The sequence below is a fragment of the Rattus norvegicus genome, chromosome 11 (assembly GCF_036323735.1).
Source record: "Rattus norvegicus strain BN/NHsdMcwi chromosome 11, GRCr8, whole genome shotgun sequence".
Lineage (NCBI taxonomy): Eukaryota > Metazoa > Chordata > Mammalia > Rodentia > Muridae > Rattus > Rattus norvegicus.
This window is the reverse complement of record NC_086029.1, coordinates 56587267-56613225: the sequence shown is the minus strand read 5'-3', so window position 1 is coordinate 56613225 and position 25959 is coordinate 56587267. Positions and strand designations below refer to the sequence as shown.

General features: G+C 43.6%; 2 protein-coding genes across 5 annotated transcripts in view; one reads left to right on the top strand and one right to left on the bottom strand.

Moving 5' to 3' along the window:
• Positions 1-25959, top strand: part of Filip1l (filamin A interacting protein 1-like) — a 242956-nt gene that overhangs the window by 33197 nt on the left and 183800 nt on the right. The gene's annotated exons all lie outside the window — the stretch shown is intronic.
• The window catches only part of Cmss1 (cms1 ribosomal small subunit homolog), a 298132-nt gene that overhangs the window by 88526 nt on the left and 183647 nt on the right, over positions 1-25959 (bottom strand). Inside the window, exon 2 of one of the 2 annotated variants that reach the window (XM_063270410.1) lies at positions 12401-12461. The exons of the other annotated variant lie outside the window; for it this stretch is intronic. The gene's annotated coding sequence lies outside the window, so the exon portion shown is untranslated. The remainder of the gene's footprint in view (positions 1-12400; positions 12462-25959) is intronic. 2 annotated transcript variants of the gene reach the window in all.

The following is a 25959-nucleotide window of genomic DNA, read 5'->3' as shown; positions in this document are numbered from 1 at the left end:
TCAGCAGGTTTTCACATACACATTGATACTAAAGATTATATCAAGATTACAGTGAAAAATCACATTTTGATAAGACCTGCTATTTTCTAATATATTTGGAGACTGAAAAATAACTTACTTTCTTCTTTTTTTTTAGTTGGGGAGTGAGACTGAATATTTATATCCCTCAATGTTTTGTATCTTAAAATGCTGAGAGAAAATGGTTATTAAACCCACATATAAAACACAGCATCTTTAAAAACTCAGTTCCACATGACAGATAAAAATAACAATACTGTTGACAAAAGCAATACCCTTTAAGTAGGCTACCAAACTATTGGCATTGTATTTTAGAGTCAAAATATAAGGAACTAGGTGTTTCTAACCTGTGCAGTAATTGTTCATGAATGCATCTTGCTGTTTTATTCATGTTCTAAGGAACTATCCTAGAAATGAAGCTCACCTTGCAATTCGTCTACCTTTAATGTTATTTTTTCTTCTTCATTTGCGCAAACTCTCTGTATCTAAAAGCATATTTTCTTAAACTAACTCTATTGTATAAGTTCCCTGAAGGCTGCATCCAGGCAGGCACCATTAAACACCTTCTTGTTGACAGCTTCTATTTGAATCTGGTGGTTGTCCTAAGAGATTCAAGTGAGGTGAAAGCATTTCCGTTTCACAGATTACAAGAGGCAGAAAAAGAGTTTTTAAAAAAGTCAGTCTTTTTCCTAAAAACACCGTGCGTCAGTGTTTGGGAAGTTAATCAGGGCGTGTGCTGTGTGCTGGGAATGTGAGAGCACATACGGATTTCTTATTGTCCTAAGGTCTTGCTGCCAAGTGCGAGCTTGCAAGCACCTATTCTTTCAAAGGATACAGCATCCAAAACACAGCTGCCTGTGACCCTGAGAGACCCAATGGGAATCTGCAAACACACTTATGTAAGCGTACCCTGACCAGCCTTGTACTCAGAGGCCCGACTAAGTGAGTTTTTATTTCTCAAGTGGAACATTAAACTATGTACTGGGAAGAAGTATTTCCTATGTAAATTACAATTTGCAGAGTAACCTTTGTTGGTGCTGTATCCGTGACAGTGTTGGCTACAGTGCTGGGTAAGGATCTGTGATAGGGCATGAAACACTGAGTAGCTTAGCTACGGCCAGCATGTAGGAAAGGCCTTAATAAATAGCTTTGTTAATGGTACAGAAATGCCAGTGAACATCATATTAACAAGTACCTCAGCTGACACTAAATGTGATGTTGGGAGGTGAGACACATGTGAGGCCAGACAGTATTAGTGGAACCATGGAGACTATAAAAATGGACAGTAAAGTACATGGAGTTCAGTCTGGCAAAAATATGGAGTACAGCATCTAGGAAAAAATAACCAAGAAGACTGACAGTCAGTGGGTGGAAGAAACCTCGAAAGCATGTCGAAAGCATGTCAAAAGCAAGTGGGTGACTGTTGCAACCCCACAAATCAGATGAGACTTTGTAATGAAAGAGAAATACAGCAAGACAGAGAACTGACATTGGACTGGCCACCAGAAGTCCTGGGCAGATGCTGATGCTGGTGCGTGTGTATCAAAAAAGAAAGAACTTCTGGAGTTCTGCTTGGCATCATGCTTTCTTTCAGGAAGGTGCAGAGCACCTGTGAACTTGGAACAGGGAAAGCGTATGTACGGAGGCAGAGAAGCATATGGCGAGAGTTAAACAACTCTGCTCACCAATGATAAAACTAGGTATTTTTAACTCTGCTCAAAATTACTGGTTACGGTTCTAGAGACAAGATGACTCACAGACATCCATCCTCCGCAGCTATTCATAGGGTGGATGAAACAGTCCACTTCCAGGAAGCATAGTTTCTGCACAGAGCCATGTGGCTGAAAGAACACTAGGACCCAGAGGGGTCTACACAGAAGAGGTGTAAGAGACGACAGCATCCTGCCTTCAAAGTGAGGTCTGAAGGCCTCCAACTTGGAGCTGCCTGGAGAGCTGATCAGAAATGAAGAATTCTGGCCTCCAGTTCGGCCCTCCGAAATCCTCATACTCAGGAGCACCAGTCTAAGAAGCTTATGGTTCAAATACTCTCTTTATAGACATGAAGAGCCAACTGGTCCACAGTCAGGCACTAATGGGCCTTGCTTTCTGTTCCCTTTGGTTTGAAATTCTCTAAATCGATGAATTATATCTTCATAGATGAGTTATTATCACATTATGTGATTGTTTCCTAATAACTCAATTCATATTCTAGACATGCCTTCACTTGGTTCCCGTGTAGTAAGGAGGTAAGATGAAAGAAAACAGAGAAAAAAGTGCAGGAGGAGGAAGTAAGAGGAATAAGTCAGACAAGCCAGGAGCAGGAGCACAGAATGAGTAAGTAGCCCTTGGACAGGATGACATAATATCCTCACACACTGAGAGGCCATTCAGTCTGTTCTACTCTCCCTGCCAAATACATATACTGAGGGGGAAACCACTCTAAAAGCAACTGGCCCAACAAGTAACCCCCGGCTAATGAGCAAGTCCGGCATTCCCATGTGCCTTGCAAGCATTCATCTTAAAAGGGGAAAGGCTGTGCTTCCTTAGGTCTCAAGTCTGAGTTTGCCATTTTGGTGGGGGTGGATATGAGACAGGTAAATGCTAATTTCTGGGGTACCCCACAAGGACAACCTCTTCCAATCTTAAGTTACTTCTAAATTTAGTGTGTGTGTGTGTGTGTGTGTGTGTGTGAGTGTGCGCGCGCGCGCGCGCGCGCGCGCTACGGCATGTGTGGGGAGGTCAGAGGACAACCCTTGGGGGTGGATTCTCTCTGGCCAGCTGGTGAGCTCTGCAGACTGAATTCTGGCTATCAGGCCTCTACCCATAGTGACCCTCTGAGCCGGCCTTAAGTTGTAACTAAATGCAAAATAACTAGCAGAATACAGAAGAATCAACCAGTGCGGGTCCTTATTCAAATGTATCTCTTTAAGCTTTTTCTCCCAGACTTATTGTTTCAACAACTCAAGAATTGCTGGCCAGAGTTCTTAAAGATGTCAAATCTTTTATGTTCTTATTCCTTACAACTGTTGGACAACTTCCTTTAGGCTCTTTGATTTTTAATAAGCTCTACTGCCGGTCTTCTTTAGCATCTATCAGTGTTAACTATCAAGCTTCCCATGAAAGAGAAGCTTTAAAAGCAAGACCCAAATACAATCCCCAGGACTAAAAAAAGAAAATGTTTGGGTGTGTGGGGACTGTTCAGTAAGAAAAGAGCAGGCTATACAGGAATGAAGACCAGAGTTTGGGGGTGGAGGTGGTCTCCCTCTGTGATCCTAGCTGGAAGACTAAGACAGGTGGATCCTTGAAGCTCCCTGACAGCCAGTCTAATTAGTCAGTGTCACGTTCAGTGAGAGACCGTGTCTCAAAAGACAAGGTGTGGTACAGGGATCACAGATATTCAACATGGACCTCTTTTCTCCATACCTAAGTATGTGGATCTCTCTCTCTCTCTCTCTCTCTCTCTCTCTCTCTCTCTCTCTCTCTCTCTCTCTCTCTCCCTCCCTCCCTCCCTCCCTCCCTCCCTCCCTCTCTTCTTCCCTAGGGTACTGAGGGTCTGCTATTTGTTAACTACGTTGCATTAATGTTGCCTCTTTTAGGGAAAACTGGCTAGGGAGTGCTTCAGGCTGTCCATTTCTGGTTTCAATGGTTTCAATCAACTAATATCCCTGTTAGGGAAATCTGGGCTTGTCCCCAAGGCAAACTAAACAAAAAGAACCAATAAAAGCCAATGAAATAAATCATGAAAGATACAGAAGTTATAAACAAAGCTTTATAAAAAGTCATTTTAGAAAGAAAAATAAAATTATTTGGCATAAAAAACAAGATTAAAAAATAGAAACTAAACTTCAAAAAATACACATATATTTCTTTTTTTTTTTTTAATGGGGCTGGGGACCGAACCCAGGACCTTGCACTTCCTAGGTAAGCGCTCTACCACTGAGCCAAATCCCCAACCCCCATACACATATATTTCTAAGTATAGTTTGTACTTGTTTTAAGAGAAAGTTTTTGGTTTTGTGTTTTAAACAATTTGACGAACATATTGGCTATAGCATATCTTTGTAAAAGGATTTCTGGACTGTGATAAGAGACTCAGAGCAAACAGTGAACGGATGATATACATACATTTTGGTTACATTTTAGAGTGGAAAAATCCCTCAGATTTTAAAAACTATTTAATGCAAAAAGAAGATGGCCTCAATTTTTGATAAAGTCGCAACTCTGAGATCTTGTCATCCCTGGAGTGCAGTGTGGAGGCCAGGAAGCAGCACCTTGGCCCGTCTGAAGCAGCCCTGGGAAAGTGGCACAGGACTCTTGTCTGCCTGCAGGGCCCAAGGGGCCTTTCAGATTTCGAGCTCCACACTCCACTGCTGGGAAAACAGCTCTGATTCTTTAATGACAACAGCATATCAGCTGCTTTGGAGGTTACACATACATAAACAGGATCTGCCTCATATTTTCCAGTTGTGGAGGGGGAAAGCCTGTCCAAACCCTTCACTGCAGTTGACTGTGGAAGACGATCTGCTTTAATGCATGCGAGACCAAGAAAGCGGAAAGATCACCAGTGTGCAAATGACGCCCGAACGGAAACAGGAAAACCATTACATCCTCTGTGTGTGAACACTGGTGTGTAAGCACGGTGGAGAAAGCTAGTTAATGAATGCTGGGCTCTAGGGTTTTAATAGGAAAAGGACACAAGGTTAAAAGAGTAGGAAGGCTCTTAATAAAGTCCATGGAGGGCCAAATGGGAAGTCTTGCAGACTGTCATGTGTCCTGTTCTGTGCGGAATGTGAGCCCTGGCTGTCACAGTAGCAAGAACATGACGAGTTGGGTACTTAGTAGCAATGAGACTTTCTGGCTTTTGAGAAAGGCTGACCAAACACACTAAATGAAGGCACTCATAGAATTCCCAATGGCCAGAGTTCCTTATTCAACTTACAGTTGCAAGTATGAAGGAAAAAGACTTCCAGATTTCTTGATCTTAAACTAAGCCTACAAGTGCCCCTCTCCCTTTTCTGTCTCGACCCCGAAAGAGAGGAAGATCCAGATAGAAGTTACCACATTTGTGTTGGCTTCATTTGGTCCCAATCCAGCAAACTTTAATGCTTAAATATTGGATGGTGAATGGTTCAACTTCTGTGGTTGCTGCACCAAGAAGTCATAGATTGTAGTGACTGCCCTTGTGTCTACCCAAGTGAATGTGCCAAGTTTCTTTTATTTTCTAGTTAAAATTCTGTAAGTTACATGTGTGTGTGTGTGTGTGTGTGTGTGTGTGTGTGTGTGTCCCTTTGCATGCCACAGAAGGTGTTTGGAGATTAGAGATAATCTGTCCTCTCCATTTAGTACATGGGCTCAGGTAGCAAACTCAGATTAGCAGGCTTGGTGGCAAGTGTCTTTTCCTGCTGAGCCCATTTTTGATTTTGAGACTCTCAAAGTGTCTCTCAGAGTTGGCCAGCAGGCCTCCACGTCTTCCTACTTAGTCTGAATAGTTGGGATTGAAGGCATGTAATTCCAGGCCCAGCAGTTCTCTCTTACTCTATGGAAGGGTTCTTTTAAATTAATTAATTAACTTTGCTCCCCTCTTCCCTGTACTTTCTCCCCCACCTTACCTCTTCCCATAGTCCACTTTCTCTTCTGAAAAGGGGAGGCCTCTATTCTATGGAAGGGTTCTTAATAAGTAGTAGGCAGATACACGAAACATGGTAATTTCCATACATATCCATATGCATTATGAACATGTACATTATACTTTGCTTCTGATGTAACTTAAGATGTGCTTTCAAACATGTGCTAGTGTCAGAATTGTCCCTTAATGTTCACTCGTTCTGGTCTAGTTTTCAGTTGTAAGTTAGAAGAAGCAGGCTAGGGTTGTTATGGTTTGAATCCAAGAACGTACCTTGAAAGCTGATGTGTTAAAGACATGGTTGCCAACTGAGAAGAGTTTTGAGAGGTGACTGGGTCATTACGGGTATAACTCCATTCATCAGTGGACCACTGATCAATTCATGGATGAACTACTAGCAGGTGGGCCCGATTGGTGGAAGTTGGACACCGGAATGCCATTTCTGTGATTCCTGGCTGCCAAGACAGCCACTCTGATGTGCCACCGGCCTTCCACCATGATATTCTGCCTCACAACAGGCCTAACAGCAATGGAGCTGGCTGCCCGTGGGCAGAGACCTCTGAAACCATGAGGCAAAGTAGACATTTCCTCCTTTAGCTAGTTTTTCTTAAGTATTTGCAACAGGAATGAAAACAGTTACTTGGAAAGATAATTTCTCCAATTAAACTGTCATAGGTCTCTTGCCTTGTTTCTTAGGAAAGGATCGAAAATAAGGACACATTATTACAGGAAACCAGTGATAAAAGTTCTTCCCATCCTGCTTTTCCTGTGTTTTAGCTCAGCTATGCTATGCCATTTTGGAAAGCAAGAAACAGTTTTTATTTGTTGCAAAGGAGACCGTGTTATCTGGAGGCAGAATGAGGCAGTATGGGTAGATGGCTGACATTGAGATGCTGGAACTGGATGCCAGAGAACGTTGAAACAGCTTACAAACCACTGTAAGCAAAGTCCTGCCGAGAACTCTGAGTCAATGCAATCTGTCACAAGAGGAGACTAGGAGTCGGTGAGTTAGGACCAAAAGCAGCTCCCTCCCAAGCTCTCAGAACTGAAGCCAAGCAAACACCTGCATCAAGGAATTCACAGGAACCAGCAGGCCAGGTGCTCACGCCTGTGTCAGACCCAGTCCATAAGCACAGGCTTGAAAAACTGGGGTGAAAGATCTAGGCTCACAATCAGTTGTACTTTTGGTGGGAATTTAGGGCCTAATTCTAAAGTATGATCCATACAACATTCAAGAGGGCCACACATGCATCCAAGCTGCTCATCTGGATCAACATCCAAGGATGGAAATATGACACAGAGCTCATTCGCTTGCTATAGGGACAGATGATCCTATGGACCTCTGCAGGAAAGAGGTGTTTATGCTCAGTTTTGGTCTATGGGTCAAGATGTCAAATTTCAAAAATTTAATTATCACACCTGGCAAAGCTTTGCTGAGGGCATCAACTAAAGAAAGGGTCATGGCCCACAGCTGGGAAATAATGTAGTTAGGTACCCCTGGTCTCTGAATCCTTTAGAACTCTAGTCACTTCTCCAAGGGTGTAAGCTGTTGGAGAGGTTTCGGCCAACGAGGAAGCTAAGAACCAGAGGCAAGGGAGGGGAAGACACCAAGAGGGGGAACAACATGGCAATGGAAATAAGGAGGGGATACTGGACAAGGACCACTCACGAGAAATAGTTTGGGTTGGAGAAGGGTACTTTTGAAATTTAGTAAAATAAGGTCTAAACATGGACTAAAAGATCTGTCGAGAGTCTGGCTTCCATCCCAGACTCCAGAACATTAAAGCTGGCCTGGCCCCCGCCTAGATGTTAGTATAGAAACCTCCTGTTTTGGCTTTTCTGAACTTCCTCTCTTCTCTCTATTTGGTATGTTCTAGTGAATGCTTGGGAACCCCAGTAGACTTGCAGGGAGGAGCCAGTACCCACACCTCCTCTTTCTCTTAGGGAGGGACCCAACTGCAGCAGGAGGCAGAGGAACAAGGACAGCAGGAAACTGACTGTTGTCAGGAGGTCAGGGGCCTTGTCCCTCACTCTCTTCTCCACCCTACGTGTTTCTCCATCATGCCCAGCTAGTTGGAGAAAAGCAAATTCTTTACAGATGGAGTAAGAGAAAATCAGGATGAAACAGTGTATTTTTCTTCCACTTCTCCAGCATAAGTTGAGTGCGACATGTTTGAAACAGGAGACAAGCCAAAAAATGGAAGTCTGGAGATGCAGGTCCATGTAAGTAAGAAAGCATGTTCTTTTATAAAACTAGAAAAGAAGTGGTGGTTGTGGCCGGTGATCTCAGTAGATCAGAAATAGTTCAAGGACATCCTTGGCTACATCATGAATTGTAGGCCAGTCTGGGCTACACGAGATCTTGTCTGAGAAAAGCAAAATAAAAACAATAAAACATCATTATTCATAGTAAAAACCCCTCAAACAAACCTTTTCTTTGTAAAAAGAACTAAAAGCGAAAGAAACAGAAACAAAAGATGGGATCATACAGGAGTTTAAAAAGGAAAATCATACACAGAGATACCCAATATCCCCGAGATAAAGCCTCCATTCATGGGCAGTTTTCGATGGTGCTGAGGTGGAAGTCACTCCCTTGAGCTAATTTCTAAGCTTATTCTGTGGTGTATAAGGCAGAAGCATAAACTGTGGTGAAGAGAGAGGCCATGGGACTTGAACTCTGGTCCTAAGGAGGAGCAGAGTGTGCCAACTCTTCACTAACATGATAAAGAACACACTCAAGAAGAGACCATAACTACTACCGATGTTTCTATTAGCTTTATTCTAATTTCTTCATCCATTTTAGTCGCATGGTGATAGAGATTCTCCAAAATTTGCAAGAGAAAAAAAATTTGAGTCCCTTCCTCCCCAAATCAAATCCCAACTATCACTGTGCAGGCAAAAGTCAATGTTTCTCATGTTAATGAGATTCAGGACCATGCTCGGTCATAACACCAGTGAGCCCAGAGTTTTTAGTATTTATTTGGTAATAATTACCTCAATTCCTTCCAAAGACCTTATGGTCAAGTATGTACCCATAACCAACTGAGGCTAATTTTAATGCCTGGGTTTTCTATTTGAGGATCAAGAGAGTTAAGAAGTGTGCTTTGATTGAGAAGGGGGACGGGAGGGCGGGGGGGGGGGAGAGCAGGAGAGAGCATGCTCACACCTCCAGGGTCGAGCAGATACAAGCTGCCACGTGAGTTTGTCAAAATGAGCTAGACAGCCTTGTGTCTTCCCTGCCAGGTCCAGTGTAGCCGTTCCTGCTTTCTTAGAGTGAACTTCTGATTACACCCTCACAAATGGACTAGCTCTCTACTCTGCCCCCCCAACCCCCCCCCCAAATTGTGAAGTTTCTGGCAAAAATGAAATCTGTCAAAACAAAACAGGTTCAATGTATTTTTATTGGTTCCCCAGACCATGACGACATTCCCTGAGAGGCAGTGCCAGGAAACTATTAAGGTCTGTGAAACAGGAGTGAAAGTTCTTAGGAGTACAAGCTTGTCTGGTACCCAGGAGGCAGCCGCAAGCAGCCACTAGCCTGTTGACTGGGCCACTGTTTCAACTGTCTGCATGTCCTGCCTCCCCCCTCCCCCCCACACCAGTAGACTGTGTTTCTAAAAGGAAAGATCTGGGACACAGTGGGCAATTCCCTTCCCTTCTTTTAATCACCTGCTTGCCTAGAGTAGAGTGCAGTAGGCAGCAAATGGCTGGTGTAGGTAAGAGTGTTGCATAAATAAGATAATTCATCCAAGAAGGTAATAGATTTTTTCTCAAGCAGGGAGGCTAAAAAGTCCTACACCTGGATCATGGGAACTGTGACTTTCTCCCCAGATGGAAGAAGGGCTCCATACTAGTAGCCAGGTGCAGAAACGCAGCTGCACTCTTTTAAAGGCCATCACTGACTCCGCAGTGCAAGAGCCTCTGCTAATGGCTGTGTGAGTGCCTAACACTGCCGGTCTTCATGGAGGCAGCAGCCTTACAGAAGATGAGAAACTAAACTGAACCAAAGTGTGGAGGCACTGGACTTTTGTGGAGATTTTCGAGTGTGTCAACTGCTATTGGTGACAGTCATGTAGATACTTGCTAATGTCAGGACTGGCTCTGTGGACCACAAACTAGTCCCTGATCTATCCAATCCTTCTATTTCATAGCGCCACCTGCTGGATGAGGGCAAGAACAAGCTGGACTTTTCTTGGGACTGATAACCTATGGATTCACAAAAACACAATGGTTTTACATTATTAATTTATGGAATTATGATAGTGTTCTCTATGCTGGAGTGCTTGCAAAAAAAAGGGCACAGTCTGGTTTATCTTTGCTGTTGTTCTGGTCACCCACAGCCTTGTGAGCATGTCCTTTAAGGTATCTAAACAAGTGCCCTGCAGCCATGTACTTGATAGTGGTCCTCTCATGCTGAATACTTAATTGCATGCTGTTTTCCATAACTGGTTCATCTGAATTATGTCCTTTAAAAGGTAATTGTAAGAGACCTGAAAATATTCCTTTTGGAAGAAATATTCTACTCTATACTCATAACTAACCCCCTTTCAGGAAAACATTAATCACTCAGCCGGAACATGGTAAACTGCCACAAAGTACTATGTTCCCTCCTAGAAAGTGAAGACGAGGAGAAACTAATCTATGTTCACAGCAATGTTGACTTAACCTTTAACATAATACACAAGTTTTTCTTCTTTGAGAGAAAAATCCTATCAGAAGCTCACAACTGATAGACTCAACCCAGAACTGTGTGAGCAGTTGCTGGCATTAACTGAGTTTGTAGCTCAACAAAGATTCCAGAGTCAATGGGGGATGTGGTGGTTTGAGTGATGAATGTTCCCCATAGTATGGGCATTTGACTAACTGGTCCCCAGCGGTTGGTGTTTTTCTGGGGGGGGTTAGGAGGTGTGGCCTTGTGGGGAGAGAATATCACTGGGCACAGGCCTTGAGACTCAAAGGCTATCACTGCTCCTATGTGCCTTCTGTGTTTCACGTTTGTGCATTGAAGATGTGAGCGCACAGCTTCCTGGTCTGGTTGCTGTGGGAGGTGTGCTGGCTGCTTGCTGCCACTCCTCACCACAGTGGACTCTTATCTCTCTGGAACTGCAAACACAGATACACTCTCTTCCTTAAGTTGCCTTTGGTCACCATGCTTTATATAGCAACAGCAAAGTGACAAGCCCATGGCCACTCAGGAGCCTGTGGAAGTGCTAAGAAGGGACAGGAAGAGGGGGCGATGGCACAGTTTATTCTGTTTGAAGAGGGACCCCTATTTTGGGTCAAATTGTGAACGTAGGAAATTTTCCCATTTCTTAGATGATATCTGGAAATGAAGGCAGACTCTGGGTGAAAAACTCCCATATTCTGTGTGGCTGTTTCTCAGTGGGCCTGTGAGGGTTAATCAGACTCCATGTTTGCCCTTCTGCACAAAAGTGCCCCTGAGTAAGAAGTCTGTTTGGGACACATACTTTTCAGGTGTTTCTCTGTAGAAAGAAAACAGTCTCTTGAAGCAGAATATCCTTGGAGTAAATAGTATGACCGTCTATGAATATAGTCATAAGGAAACCTTCATGGTCTACCCCAGGATTTCAGAATTCCATCTGGACCCCGGGTGGTTAACAAGCAGTTTCACATTATTCTTGCTTTAATCACCACTACCCACGACATCGCCAAAACATTTATTTAGTCTGTTTTTAATCTCACCACATGGCAATGACTGCCCACATAAACAAAACACTTTAGCACTATACGAATTCTTTGCAACGGAGACCCCTGGAGGGAGAGAAATGTGTAACTGCTACCTGAACCATACTGAATTTTCTGTAAGTGATTTCATAAGTGAGTGATTGACTCTCATTCACAAAGGGAGGAGGAGCAATAAAATCTCCAAAAAAGTTGTGGAAGGACATTTTGGGTTTACACACATGCCACAGAAAATCGTGAGAGCTCTGGCAGCTCCTAACTGTCACGAGACTAGATACAATGCAGCTGTGGAGAAATAGGGAGGGAAGAGAGACAAGAATTTCTTTCGGTGTAAAAGTCAGGTATGTTCCCCACACTGTCCATGGTGGAGGTTAAAGTATGCCTTAGAATCATCTAGAGGATTTCTGAGTAGTGATTTTCAACTTGCAGGGGCAAAAAGATTGGCTAGCTCATTCCCACCCCAGAGATTTGGATTCAGTGGTAACTATGGGCCTGGATAATGTGCATTTTTGATGCTGATACCTGATACACACAGGATCAGCTCACATTCTGAGCAACAAAGAGGCAGCATCCGCAGCAAATTGCCAGTAAAATATCACACGAACTGCTCAATGTGTCTCTCCACCACAGTACTGTCTATACATCCCCACCTTACAGTGTATTCCTTTAATCTCATCCTCCTCAATGTCATTAGACACTGTATGTAAGGCTTCATAACACACAGCACACAGCACCAGACTTTGCTATGCACATGGCTTGGGTGTGTGCATAACATATATTTGTAGATAGACCTTGCACAAGCAGTATCAAAATTAGATTTTTGTTTGTTTATTTGGGTTCCTTACTTTTTATTCAAACGTTTGATTTCCAAACTATTTACTATGTGAAAATTCAGCAGAATCTCTTCAAAAATTAGCTGTTTGGTCATGTGAGTCATATGTGGTAGATTACAACATGGAACTTACTAGAAGTATTCTTATACATGAATGCCACCTGCCAGCCTGCCCTTAATGACTGTGACGTTAGAGAAAAGCACCAAAAGGAAATCATGTATACCATATGAATTGTGAACGTTTTCCAAGTCTCTGGTCAGTGTCTTTCTTCCTTCATTCCGGACCTATGGAGAATTAGGAGAACCTTAAGGACGTTCTGTGAGCCTAATACTGGGATGTAATGATTAAAACTAAAAGAATGGAAACCAGCTATGCCATAAACTAAGTCAACAGCCCAAGTGCACTGAATCCTGGCAAATTACATTGGTCCTACACCTGAGAAGTGGTGTCGAAGTTAAAGAAAAAGAAGCATCATGTACTGTATCTGTGTGAGGCTGTTGGGAAGGGAAGTTGGAAAAAGCCAGTGGAAGCCCAGAGTTGGTGACAAATTGGTCCTTTAAGATACACAGGAAATACTCAGAGGTTTCTGTCTGTTTAGTAAGTTAAACTGCACAGCAGAATTCATGAAATGTTTACTTTGATACATCCTCCTCCTTCCCAATCCATGAAATCCCAAATACATTCCCAGAAGACAGCTCAGTAGCCTTAAAAGGAAAGAGTCCTTGGAGGCTGAGAGCAGACTTCAGACTCACTTTCAAAGTCCCCATTGTTTCTGGGCCTTAGAGAACAGACAGGCTGAAAGAAAAACAACTCTGAACAATGCCTCCACCAGCCCTTCCAGAAGCGTAAGTCAGTTGGGTCTGAGAGAATTTAGAAGCAGTTTTTTTTTTCCACCCTCCAGTGTGAACACTCGGTACCGGCAGTAAGGGCTCTGACAGATCTCACTTCTAAGTTCTGGGGACACACATGTAGCATGATTTTCACATCTGGTTAGACTGATTCGTATTCTCAAATACCAGAACACATCAGTCCATCTTGAAATGCTCCATTTTTACAGAAAGAAATGTCATGTTTTCAAAATTTGTTTTGTTTCTGCCTCATGCTCAGAGTTTTGGTGAAGTTTTATATGGGTGACTTCTTTTCTAATCTTGCAAACTATATCTAATAAATAAAATAACGACCATGAGCCAAGTCTCCAAATTAAAGTAACCCTTCAAGATGGTCAGACTCTGGGTTAGTAGATATTCTGATCGGAATATTGTTTATAGCTGTTCAGGGTGAGGCAGAAGCTCAAAGGTGTTTAACTCTGGTTAGACTTGCTTATAAAGAAGAAAGGAATTTAAAGTGAGAAATCACAATCACCATGTTTGGAGTTGCTCGTCAGATGGCATGCTGCCAATTCACAAAATGGTAGAGACACACTATCATTTACAGCACAAACAGCCACGTATACAGTAACAGTCCTCTCATTCTTCATGGTAGGCCATGATTACTGTTCTGCTGAGAGTGGAGACAACGTTACATTTCCTATAAAGGAAAAATTATATTGGAGGAAAAAGAAAAATAAGAGGAGGTAGTATGGGTGACTTGTAAACAGGTGGTACAAGTGGAGTTCTAGGGTGAGCTGGCTTAAGAGTCAGCGAGTAGTGAATGTGGAGGAAAGAAAGAACAGTGGGAGCCAAGTCTCCGTTACAACTACAGCTCAGGGTCCTCTGCGAGGCCCCTGCAATCTCATCTTGAGGATACACCTTCCCCACCCGGGCAGGCTGAGGTCTAACTGCCTGGAGTGCATGCTCCCCTCCTTAGCCTTCCTTTCCTTTTCTCTGAACTCCTCCTCCATTACACACTGAGCCACACACTGAGGCTCTTAGTCATGTGGGCTGCATTTTAAGTCAGTGACTTCATACATGTGTAATCTACCTCACTAACCAGAAAGTAACTTTGCGAATGGAGGCTCACTGGTTCAATTCAGCCTGCATACATGTTTGCTTGGCCCACTTGATGCATTTGAAGAACTGGAATTAGTTGCTAGCCTCCCCTGCTTCCTCCCAGAATCAGGAGGTGGAACACACACAAAATCTGGGTTTCTGATGTGTCTTGGGAAACCGGAAGCTCTAATGCTGTTGGGCCAGCATTCCGGGTTGTTTCAAATGACCTGAGGCTCTTCAGATGTGACTGAGCTGCCACTTTGACTTTGTCCCAGTCTCTCCTGGGCCTGTTTCCTTCTTGCTCACTCCCAGAACGCCTGCTCTTACGGCTGTTTAGATCTGTGACCTCTGACCTGTATTCTACATCTACAGAGGACAAAGCCTTTATCTTCATCTTCCTGGAGTCTAGCACAGTGCTGTTGATGTGTCAGGTGTGAAAGCACTTCTTCCTCAAAGTTCAAAAGCAAAGAAGCATATGTTTAGAAGTGACAGATCATAAAAATGAGGATAAAAAGAAGCAAATGACAAACGTGCTTTTCACTGTCTCCAAACGGATGTCGAAGGGTAGACCCTGTTCTGTTGTAGCTTCAGAGGACGGTAACTTTTAAATCCCTGTAAGAGGATTTAAAAAGGCCATGTGTTTGAATGCTAGCTTCCCTGACTCCCTGGTGGGTTTCAGTCTTTCGGCGATGAAGTGGAGTTTCAAGCTGTACTCCGCAGTGCTGACGAAGTAGCAGAGCGATTGCCCCAAAGCAGTCCTATTTCCCATCTATCTGTGAAATCTCAAAGGAAAATTGCAAGAATGTTGCTCAAGACCTTCCATGGATTTCTACCAGATGCCTTGCTGCAGCTGCAGCTGACTATGGCACTCAAGTATGAGCTGGGTTAGGAGGACAGGGTTCCCTCAGTGTTAAACAGGCTTCAGGACCACACCAGCTTCAGAGAATCCCAGGAATGTTGGGGCTTGCCTGCAATTTCAGTGCGCTGGAGGCTGAGGCAGGGAGATCACCAAGTTCAAGGACAGGCGGAGTCATATATATAGTCAAGCTCATTCGCCAAAGAAGGGAAGGAACTTCGAGTACTTCAGTGGAACCTTGCTCCCCCCAAGCTTGCAAAGAGTCCTGGGTTTGATCCTGTTAGCTTCTGATGACACTGAGACTCAAGAGAAGACTTGCTTTTAACTGTGTTCTAAGGAAAGACATTTTTCAGCATCTGCCTTCTGATGAAATTTTAGGGCCAGCGCTTCTAAGTTTGAGGACAACTGAACTGAGGTGGTGACAAGGTGCTCAAGATGTCAGAGGATAAAAAGATGATAGAGACTTCTTGACCTGTTTGTTTTGGAAATCTGTACATGAACTGCAAGCCAGAGGAACCAATGCCCAAGCAGTTAGCATTTTGGGTTTGCATAGCTCCAGCTGCCAGGACAGAGAGGAGGTCACTAATGGGAAGTCTGCAGGAACATCCAAGAACAAACATCGCCCTCACTGATTATTGGGCAAACTGTCTCCGCCTACTTGCGGAAGTGACCTCATGAAAACCATACCCATATAAGAGTGGAACTGGGCAGTTTCACTCCCCAAACAGGTCTTATCAAGTTTCTGAAACCCCGGCTCTGCTCAGTATCCTGTGTTGTGCTGGGGGAGAGGCAGTTGGGTAGACCGGGTAACAGCTTAGACTCTTGGATCTGACAGAAATGAAAGCAGCCCTGCTTTGTAAACCAAACTGTAAAGGAAGTCAAGCAATGTCCTTAGCCAACTTCTTTGCAACAGGGAAGTATAAATTACACATTATCTGGACATGAGTGAGGGCATATACTCACTCACATAGCACAGCACTTTGGAGCCGGTCTCGAGAATGCCGTATTTATTGGAGTTTTCACAATGTTAATAAAGACTCAGAGGATGGTCAGGTGGGTGAAAGGTCATCAGGACATTTGAGGAACACAGAATTTGGCTCAGCACTATGCTAGCTATTGGTCATTTAAAACAAGGCTGAGGTCGGAGACCCCAAGAGAAGAATAAGGCCTGAGTGAGTAGAGTAGCAAGAGGCGGCGTGCTAAGTCCTGCTCACACCGTGCTCCTTGATCTAGTGCACTCACTTAAGTGACAGTGGGGGCAGGCAGGGACTGGGGTGCATGAAGCCAACTGTCTCATGTGGGGCCCGATCCCAAAGCCTTGGATCTCACCCAGCTGAGCTAACTGGTGACAGATAACCAGCAACACGTTCCCTGCATACAGGCCAGCAGGCTTACGAGGACACAGCATGAGAATTTTAACACGATGCAGAACACAGAACACACGTTAGTGTTACCAAAGAACACGCCACATTTCAAAATTTGGAGAAACTACAGCTACTCTGTCTATCCCAATTTAGAAGCCAGTTCCATGGCCTGAAAGATCTGAGCTTTTATTGGCCCCTCTCCATGATGAGGTAATAAGTATCTGAAACTGACTTGACTAGACTGGAGAAGCTTGCACCTAAAGATCAAGTTATCTTTCTTCAAGAACCATCTTTGTGCCTACCTACTCGGTGTCCTATCAACTGATTGTATACACTGGAGAACCAGCCACTGAGGAGTTATGGAATTACCCAGTCCCCTGCAGGGGCAGAAAACCATGGAATATGTGAAGACCATACAGTTAAACACTGGCCTTGCCTGCGTCTGACCTTCTCTGACTAGCTCCACAGCTTTCAACAACAATCCACACCCTCGGTCATTTTAAATAGAGCTATTGCAACACAACCATTTGTGCATGTTTTAAATATGTCCTATGACGTCCTGAGCAGAGCATGTGGTCATGTATGTTGACGCAGTGAATATGACTGTGGCTTGGCTGGCTGGAGTATGCCAATGTTGTAGAGGATAATGGAAAGCCAAGGGAGTGTTTGTGGATGCTAAAGATTCTGGGGAAGGCTAGAGAGGCCTTGTTTGGGATGCTGAGGTCTTTGCTTGAGATAAGAGACCTCTACAGGAAATGAACAGAATAGGACAAGATAAAGGAGGGGCTGATCAGAGATGTTCTGAATGGCGAAACCATACAGATGTTGGTAAGAATCTCAGGCATGGAATTTCTATAGAAATAGTTCTAGTCTGAGGTAAAAAAAAATCCTCTAAGCCAAGGGGTAAAGGGTGAAGCACGGAAGCAAGAAAGGACCTAAGAGGCAAGACTGGCTATCGAAAGACATTTCTGGAATGGTTTGTGCTACAGCAATGACCCAAGGTTAATGGAGCCACAGGAGACTGAGCCTCTCATGTTTGAACAATTCACTTCTGTGGATAACACCAGAGATGTTAGGGAGGAAAGGTCTGGAATCCGGACACTGTGATTCAAAGTGTTCACTGAAATTGTGCAATGACTTGTGGAGCGTGAAGGTCCTGGTGGAACTCACCAAAAGGCAGTGTAAAGCAGAGGAAGCCGGTGGCCTTCCCTTTAACTGTCTGAGTGTGTTAATGTGCCCCTGCCCCCAGGCTACATCAATAAGAACATTTGGTTGAATTCTTAACACATGGCACTACAAGTACCATGTCAGGAGGAAGTGGTTCTGTGGCCTGTGGAATGGCCTATGGCTGTGTCTTATTAGGTAGCTGTTCTGTAGCTCCAGTCAATGCAGAAATATGCCTCCCATATTGTAGACCCTTGGTTTCACAGAAAGCCAGATAGTCTGATTTCTTTGTGAATTTTGCTATTATTGGCAAATAATTTTCTTGTAAAAAGGCCATCACGCAAGTCAAAGAAATTACATCTGGATGGACATGGTACTTGAGCTAGTGTGACAGCTGTTTTGAGACTCTCTTCTAATGATCACAATTTTAATTAAAGAAGAGTTCAAAATATCCAAGGCATGGTCTTGAGAGCACATAGGTGTCTGACTCCGGGATAGCCTTTAGCATCCTAGGGAGGGGCAAGTGGCAGAGAGAATCTGAGAGAAAGTAGCTCTTTAGAATGGGAGATTCTAGTACACTCTGCCGTAAGCCTAACATCCAGATTTATAGAACAAAGTGTAGGGTTTGAGAAGTGTGGGCCAGAGTCAGTGCTTGAAAACACTTGGATGTAATTTACTTTGCTTCTAATAGTAAGTTGATTATGAATGCGGGGGAACAAAACTCTGGCCCTGAGGGCCAAATTTATAAATGAAACATGCTTAGGAAGTGCTATGGCAGTGACTATGCAGCTGATTAGTTAGGGTTTCTGTGGCATTAGAAAATGTTTCAGGTGAGAAAGATATCAACAGTGAGAGCTCAAGGATACTTTGCTTGAGAGTAGATACACAAACTACCCAACTATCAGGTCGTTCACTGTTTTTTGCTTACGCATTAGATCTGTGCATGTTACTTTATTTGGAAACCGGATCGTGGTCGATGCAATTTAGTTAAAAATAACACCATGCTGGATTAGGGTAAGCCCCAATCCAGTGATTTGTGTCTTTATAAGATGACGTAACTTTTCACACAGACAGATTGTAGAGCTACATTGCCACAACCAAGGAACACTAAATGCTGCTGGCAACCACCAGAAGCTATGAGAGCCAAGGAAGCATTCACCCTCGGGCCTTTGGTAGAGGTTAGCCTAGCTGACACTATGACTCCAAACTTCTGTACTCTGCTGTAAGCCACCTATGATAATTTACGGGTGAAGCTCTAGAGCGTTGTCTTTTCAAGATATTGTTGGGCTAGAAGGCTATAGCATGAATTATACAAAGACTTACAATCACACTAAGTTGGTGCAACAGCTAAGGTAATAAGACATAAAGGCCCAGGAACTATGTGTCATAAAAGGGCAAATATGCTGTCTCGGGAGACTCCAACTGAGGAATACTATAGTCTGATTGTCCATCAAAGCTTGTATTTTAGGAAACTTTGACCTGAGTTTGGATCTCAATACCCATGGAGCAAGCTGTGCTTGGTCTAGGGCACACCTGAAACCCTTCTGCTGCATAAAGACGGAGACAGGCAAACTGCTGTGGCTTGCTGACTGCCAGCCCAGCCAAAACTTATGAAGTCTACATTCAACTGCACTGAATGAAGAGTTACAGAGAAGGACGCACAACATCCTTCTCTGGCCTCCAAGTGTAGACTCTGCATGTGTGTTTATACCCCTCCCAACACACACGCAGTCTCTAGCATTCTGGAGCACATGCAAGCTTGCCGCCTGTAGCAGTTATCTCAGAGTTGAACTAATTTTAGTTAAGGGAAATTATACACTGCCGGTTTTCTATCCTACCCCTGGCTAGGGCCTAACTCTCTTGCTTTCAACTGGAGTAGAATGAGATGAAAGGATGTGGCAGATTTGGGATCTTTTACACCTAAAAAACAAGACCAGGTATGAATTTGTGGGCCTAGGTGCCTGCCATTTTACCTTTGCAAAGAGGTAATACAATATTACAAATTTTGTTAGAGAAAGAGACATAACATTAATTTAGTCAAGGATTTTCATTGTTAGTAATTTGATGTAGGCTTTATTCCTTCAAGATTCAGGCTGTAAACAGCCCACTTCTCTACTTTGAGCCCAAGATGACAGACAAGCCCTTACTTGACTCACTTAGACCTTCAGTTAATCCAGCCACTAACATATACAGTGCACGGGATTCACCTCTAATGGGGTGCATTCAGTTCTACAGGAACCACACCCAACACTCAGCTGCCATCACTACAAAGACCCTGAAACAAGTTACCTCTACAAATTTGGTGCTCAGATATGAATCCCTCATAAACATAAACCCCAATAGCCAACACCGTTATTACCATAGCACACTGGTATCTTATTTACACGCCAAGAAAACCCTGAACTTAGCTACCTATGACAAGGACATCTCATGCACCATGGTCAGGTCACAAGTAATGGCCACTGGAGTCTAAGTGACTTGTGAGACATGAAACACATTTTGTGGCAATATGACCTATCATTTAAGGACAAATGGGATCTTGTATGTCCTTCTTGTTTAATATATTTTGTATTTATTATTAACAATATGTAAAATATTTACACCATGAGTATATAATCTAACAAAACAATTATGAATATAAGGCACATTACATTAAATTATACTTTAACAATGTCTAATATGCTATAAATATTTTGGCAACACGGGCTCTTAGCGTTTACTATTCACTTCTGAACTCTAATTACTTCACAGTGTAATATAAACAATTTCCCCTCCAAACTAGTCCCCTCCAGACTAGATGTATACTGAAGTTTGAAAATGAAATTTTAAAAAATTACAACAAAACGTAGGAAAAATCAAGATGCTAGAAAAATTGTCATTGGTTCAAGTTTAGTAAAAGCTTCACTAGCTTCCCTAGCCCACCTTCATAATAAATATATTAATTATGTGACTAAAAATAAACATATTGCACAATTGCTACCCAACACTTCAGAGGTTGAGGCTAAAACAAAAGGACTGTTGTTAGTTTGAGGCCAACCTGGGCTACATAGTAATTTCCACGACGGCCTAGGCCATACTGTGAGAGCCTATTTCAAACAAACTGACTGGAACGTGAAGCAATATTACTTCTATGTGCTTCTCTATGGAGGGTGTGAAGGTGACTTTTTAAGAGCCTCTGCTACCAAAAACACGAGGAGACAGCAACTTTGGCAGAAGGAATTTCGAAACTCTCCTTTGACCATATTATGAGAGTCAAGACTCAACATGAGGAGCTAGCTCTGTGCTCCAAAATTAACTCACACAACCTGGGGAAATTTACAGACTTCTTAAAAAGTAAAATCAGGGACTAAGGTGGCGCAGTGGGCAAAGTGCTTGCAGGGCAAGGAGGAAGGCCAGAGTCTGGGTAAACAGTGCCCATGTAAATGCTGGATGACTGTGATGGCCCATTTGCACTAACCATGCTGGGAAAGCGGAGATGGGCTCCCAGAGTGAGCTAGTTACCTAGACAAATTGGTAAGCTCCGGGTTAGGTGACAGAGGTTGCCTCAAAGAAGTAGAAAGGGGTCAAAGAAGGTACCTGATGTCGACCTTGGGTCTAAACACACACACACACACACACACACACACACACACCACACCCCCCAAAAAAGAACTATTAAAATGACTATGATTTAATTTAGATCTTATCATAATTAGGTTATTGTCCAACTTTAGCATTGAACCATGTTGTATTGTACCACATATATTTTAGGGATAAGGAAAAATGAATTAGTAAAAGGAAAAGTCACTCCAAAAATAGGACATTTTGGTACTTTATTAATCTTCCTTATAATCCTGGGTGATAAAACAAACCACACCAAAACAATCCACATTGTCTCCAAATTAATGCTTTCCTTTCTATTGATCTTGGGTTTCCTGGTAAAGTCAGGTGCATGCCAGTCTTGGAAGAGGCATGGGCTGGGGTGCAAAGGCGAGCCTGCCTGCCTCACGATTGGAGTGAGCTGTGGTTCTATCATGTCGAGAAGCCCTGCAATCCCAAAGGGACAGCCTCTGACCCCAAGGAAAAGGGAAGATGAACTAGGAGAGCCAGAAGCAACCAGAGAGCCCAGGTATCTCTGTCCAGCTGAATTTAGATATCAAGTTTGGTTTGAGCATAAATAATTAATGTTTGGGCCAAAGAGATGATTCTGTCAGTAAAGTTGCTTGCAAGCATGAAGACCTGAGCATTGGTCCTTAGGACTCACAACAATTCCAGGTGCTGTGATATATGCCTGTAATCCTAGCTCATGAGGTCCATGTGTGCGTGTACATGTGTGTGTATGTGTGTTTGGGGCGAGGTTTGAGGGGAGATAAATGGCTCCCTGGAGCTCAGTGGCAGCCAGTTTAGCTCAGTCAATGAACTCCAGGGTAGGGCAGATCCTGTCTCATAAAATGAGGTGGAGTACAGCTGAGGAAGACACCAGATGTTGAACTCTTGCCTCTACCCACTGCACACATATGTGCATGCACACTTCACCCCAAACATAAACACACACATAAAACCCTACAAAAATTAACGTTCTTTTTGCGATGCTCTGTTAATCCCTTTTAAGATGAAATCCATTTTGGTTTGAAAATAGACTATTGTGTATGTGGTAACTTTCATTCCATGATACAAACAAAAGTGCTTTTCAACTATTGTCTAAGCCATATTTGAACAATTAGCCTACTCTAGGACGTCATGTCAAGCTTTATACAATTCTGCACAACAGACTTTCTTCAAAGAATAAAATACAATTTAGGAAGCTCAAGGTATACTTAAGTAGGAGAAGAACCCAGCGCTAAACAATTCTGGAATGTAGTTTTGTCCATAGACAGGGCTAAGAAACCAAAGGGCCTGCACCTGCTGCTTCCTGCAGCTGAGGTGACCAGAAGGCAGCATTCCCGATTTCTGTTTTGTTTTCCCTCTCTAAATGACAGCCTCCCAGAGTGGTTTAAGAACCATCTGGCATCTCCACCATCATGCACAGCTTCTTCCCTTCCACCCGATGAGGAATGTGCCACAGAAACTTTGCACCCACACATACGACTTCAGGGTGGCCACTGACTGAAGTGGGGTGAGCTGTGTCTGCAGCTTGCTTTGGTTAGCTCCAGCTGCAGGGAAGCGCTGGCTCTGCTCTCCCTTCTTTCTCGTCCCCCACCCACCTTGAACAAATGCTGAAGGCAGCTGCCACAGGACTGCTCACTGAGCCCACGGTTCTGAGGGTAAGGAGAAACCAATGGAGCCTCTGGCACTAGAGAGGTGAAAATGTGAGGCAGCATCATAGTTCAGTTTCAAGACGGCGGAAGGTGAACGTACAGTATGGTGTGGCCTAGATGGTCCCACTCTGTGAGTTATGAACTCAGGTTAGCATGGCCCGGAGCTTATGTTTGTGAGACAGGCTATGAAAGAAAAGACGATGCAAACAAAAGTAGATCTGGATGTGGCTAGATGGTTCACAGATCCAACCCCACTTCTGCTTCAGACACTCTTGTATTAGCAACTGTGACCTCCTTTGCTTTCTTAAGCTACAGCCCAGCATTTCTTAGTGAGGAATTATGTACCACATCTACCTTGATGTACAAGATGGAAACAATAAATCTGCTCTGTCATTTTGCCAACCAAAATATATGCCGTTTGTCTTTTCAAACACCTTCCGGGAAGAGCAGGGAAGGTCCCCAGGTCAGGCAATCAAATGGTCTGTCAGTTAGAAAATAAGGACTCTAAGTTTGGAACGGCGAGAGATTTGATGGGTAGCAGCGAGAGGGTTGTGCAGGCACTCCATGTTTCTGCCACTGGAGTGTACTGTTCTATGGCAGGAGAGCCCTCAGTGCCTCCTGATGGGCACCTGCAGTTGAATCACACCTCACAGAGGCACAGCCTACAGGGAAAAGAATCTCACGTGTAACACCAGGGCTCTCTTTCGGCCACTCAATCTTTGAGCTGGCAGTTCTATCAAACTTGCTCTTTTCAGGGGTTATTAATGATAAAGGTAGTTTTAAATATACAAAATTCAAATTTATGTTATCAGAGCTTACACACAGGGAGAGAAGTTTCCATTAGCTTTTGTTTTGAGACAGGGTCTCACTATGTAGACCTGCTTGGCCTTGAGTTTGCAGAGATCTCCCCATCTCTGCCTCCCAAGAGCCAGGATTAAAGGTGGATAAAGAATAAGGACGGATTACCAACAGCAGCACTAATAAATACTGTCTAGTTATTTTCTTTAAAAAATTCAAAACACTTCATTTTCTTTTAAAACTACTCAGAGATATTGAAGTCCAACTGACACCTTACCACCTATGGTTCATACAAGATTCACTTCCTTAGCAATATTTAATCCTGAAAATAATCTTAGTAGGTAAGCAGAGAAAATATCATTATTCTCATTTTACTGACAATGAAACAAATCAACAAAGACAAAACAAAACTTAGGTTGTAAAACTTTAGGGGTAAAGCTGTGGACCTTTGCAACTGTGGAACAGCATTATTTACAGTATTTACTGAAAAAAAAAACCAACAACAACAACAACAACAACAAAAAAAAAAAACCCCAAAAAACCAAGCCAGGAGTTAGTACTGTTGGTTATTATTTAACAAGTCTTTCTCTAGCATTAAGGGGCGTGTTTTGTAATGCATGCTCATTTGCTGCAGTGATTAACAATGTGAAAAATAGGTAAACTGGCTCCCCACATTGTTGCAGAATATCTGATCACACTGTGAACCCAGAGACTGTGTTATTACTGGAAAAACAAAACAAAACAAAAAACCCAACAACTGGTTTCTAGCTGTGGTGTGGCTCAACCCTTAGCACAACCCTTTATTCACTAACGATGAAGGGAAAGTTTGTTTGTAGAAGGAAGCACTCATGTTTGAAAGTGACGTCTAATTGAGTGGCAGACAAAGTGATGAATCAGAGACAGATTTGACAGAATAGGATATGCCCCACTCTCATGAGAAGAGAAGGGAAAGGGAAGCTACTTGAGGGCTTCTGTAGTGCAGAAAAAGAGAAAGAAGTTTTACTAAGACAGTTTTACAGAGACAGGTTGCAGAGAGAGAACAAGCCAGACACAGGTGATGACAGAACAAGCCAGAGAGCGAAGAGACAGATTAGAACAGATTGACAGAATTAGTTTGAGGTCAAATAGTGAAGTCAGTCAGAGGCTTAAAGAGAAGCTGGACCGAATAAGTCAGCTGGAAGAGGAGTTTAGGCCAGAAGAGCTGAGTTGAACCAGTCAGAGCTGAGAGATCAGAAAGAACAAAAAACAGTGAGCTTATTCAGCAGCAAGTCTCAGAGGCTGAAAACATTCTAGGCCTAGAAAAGATTGTAGGGAGGCTAGAGGCTTCCAGGACTAGGCCCAGGTTAGCATAGTGAGGCAGTAAGCCTCAGAGACAATTACACCAGGAGAATAAAAGATACTTTGACACCACACATTCATCTCTCACTATGTGGCTGGACCTGGATGAAGCACTGAGCACACAAAGGTGAACTAGACCTGCTTTCCATGTGAGGCACTCAGGAGGTTTCCACAAAGCTTCTGTGTCATCTTCCAGTTGGTCAGCGTTGACATAGTGGCTGTCTGTGAGGACCTAACTTGACACAGGCCAGAGTGTTTCCCATTTTCCCCTTGCCCCTTGTCCCTGCACAATCTCAAACAACCACTTACTACAACAATAGTGCCAAGCTGAGAACTTGCAGGGCACTGCAGGTCCACAAGTACTAAGTAAGCGAGCTCTAGGAATGGGAAAATGGGGCAGGGGCTGGACTACTAGTGAACCATAGAGAGGGTGTTTCTGTTTTCATTGGCAATGTTGATGGAGTGCAGTCAGGTACCTTTAACTTCACTGTCAAGCAAAATGGAGTTCTGACCATCCCAGTTTTCAGCGTACCCGAAGCAGAGTAATCAGTACGGTACACAGAATCATGACCTGCAATTTACAGTAGTTCTGGCATCTAACGGGCTGCCATCCCCTGCTCTGAGCAGTTTTAACTATCTGTGAGATTGGACCTATAGGGTTATCAGTGTCCTGGAAGATTCCTGGGCACTGACTGTGCAGCCTTCGGGGGTGTGTGTGTGTGGGGTGACCAAGTTGCCACCTTCCTACAGCCCCTTGCTGTCCCCTTTGTCTTTTAATTTCTTTTCCTTAAAAACTGAACAAAGCAAGCATGTGGTAAATGTTTCCATTTTCCACCAGGAATGCAGACAGGGACAACTTCCCTTCTCTTCTCTCCTCCTCTCCAGCTCCACCCACTCCCCAGCCCACATGACCTCATCCCTGTGCAGAAAGGACAGCAGCTGCAGGGAGGGTCTGCCTGCACCAAGTGGGAGCATTACCATCATTAGGGATGCCAAGGAGCCCAGACGGCCCTGCCGACATGTGCAACGTGTTACAGCTTTGTGGTCTCCCCACACTCAATGGAGCTGCTGTCTGCAATTGTAAAGGCTTTGCCTTC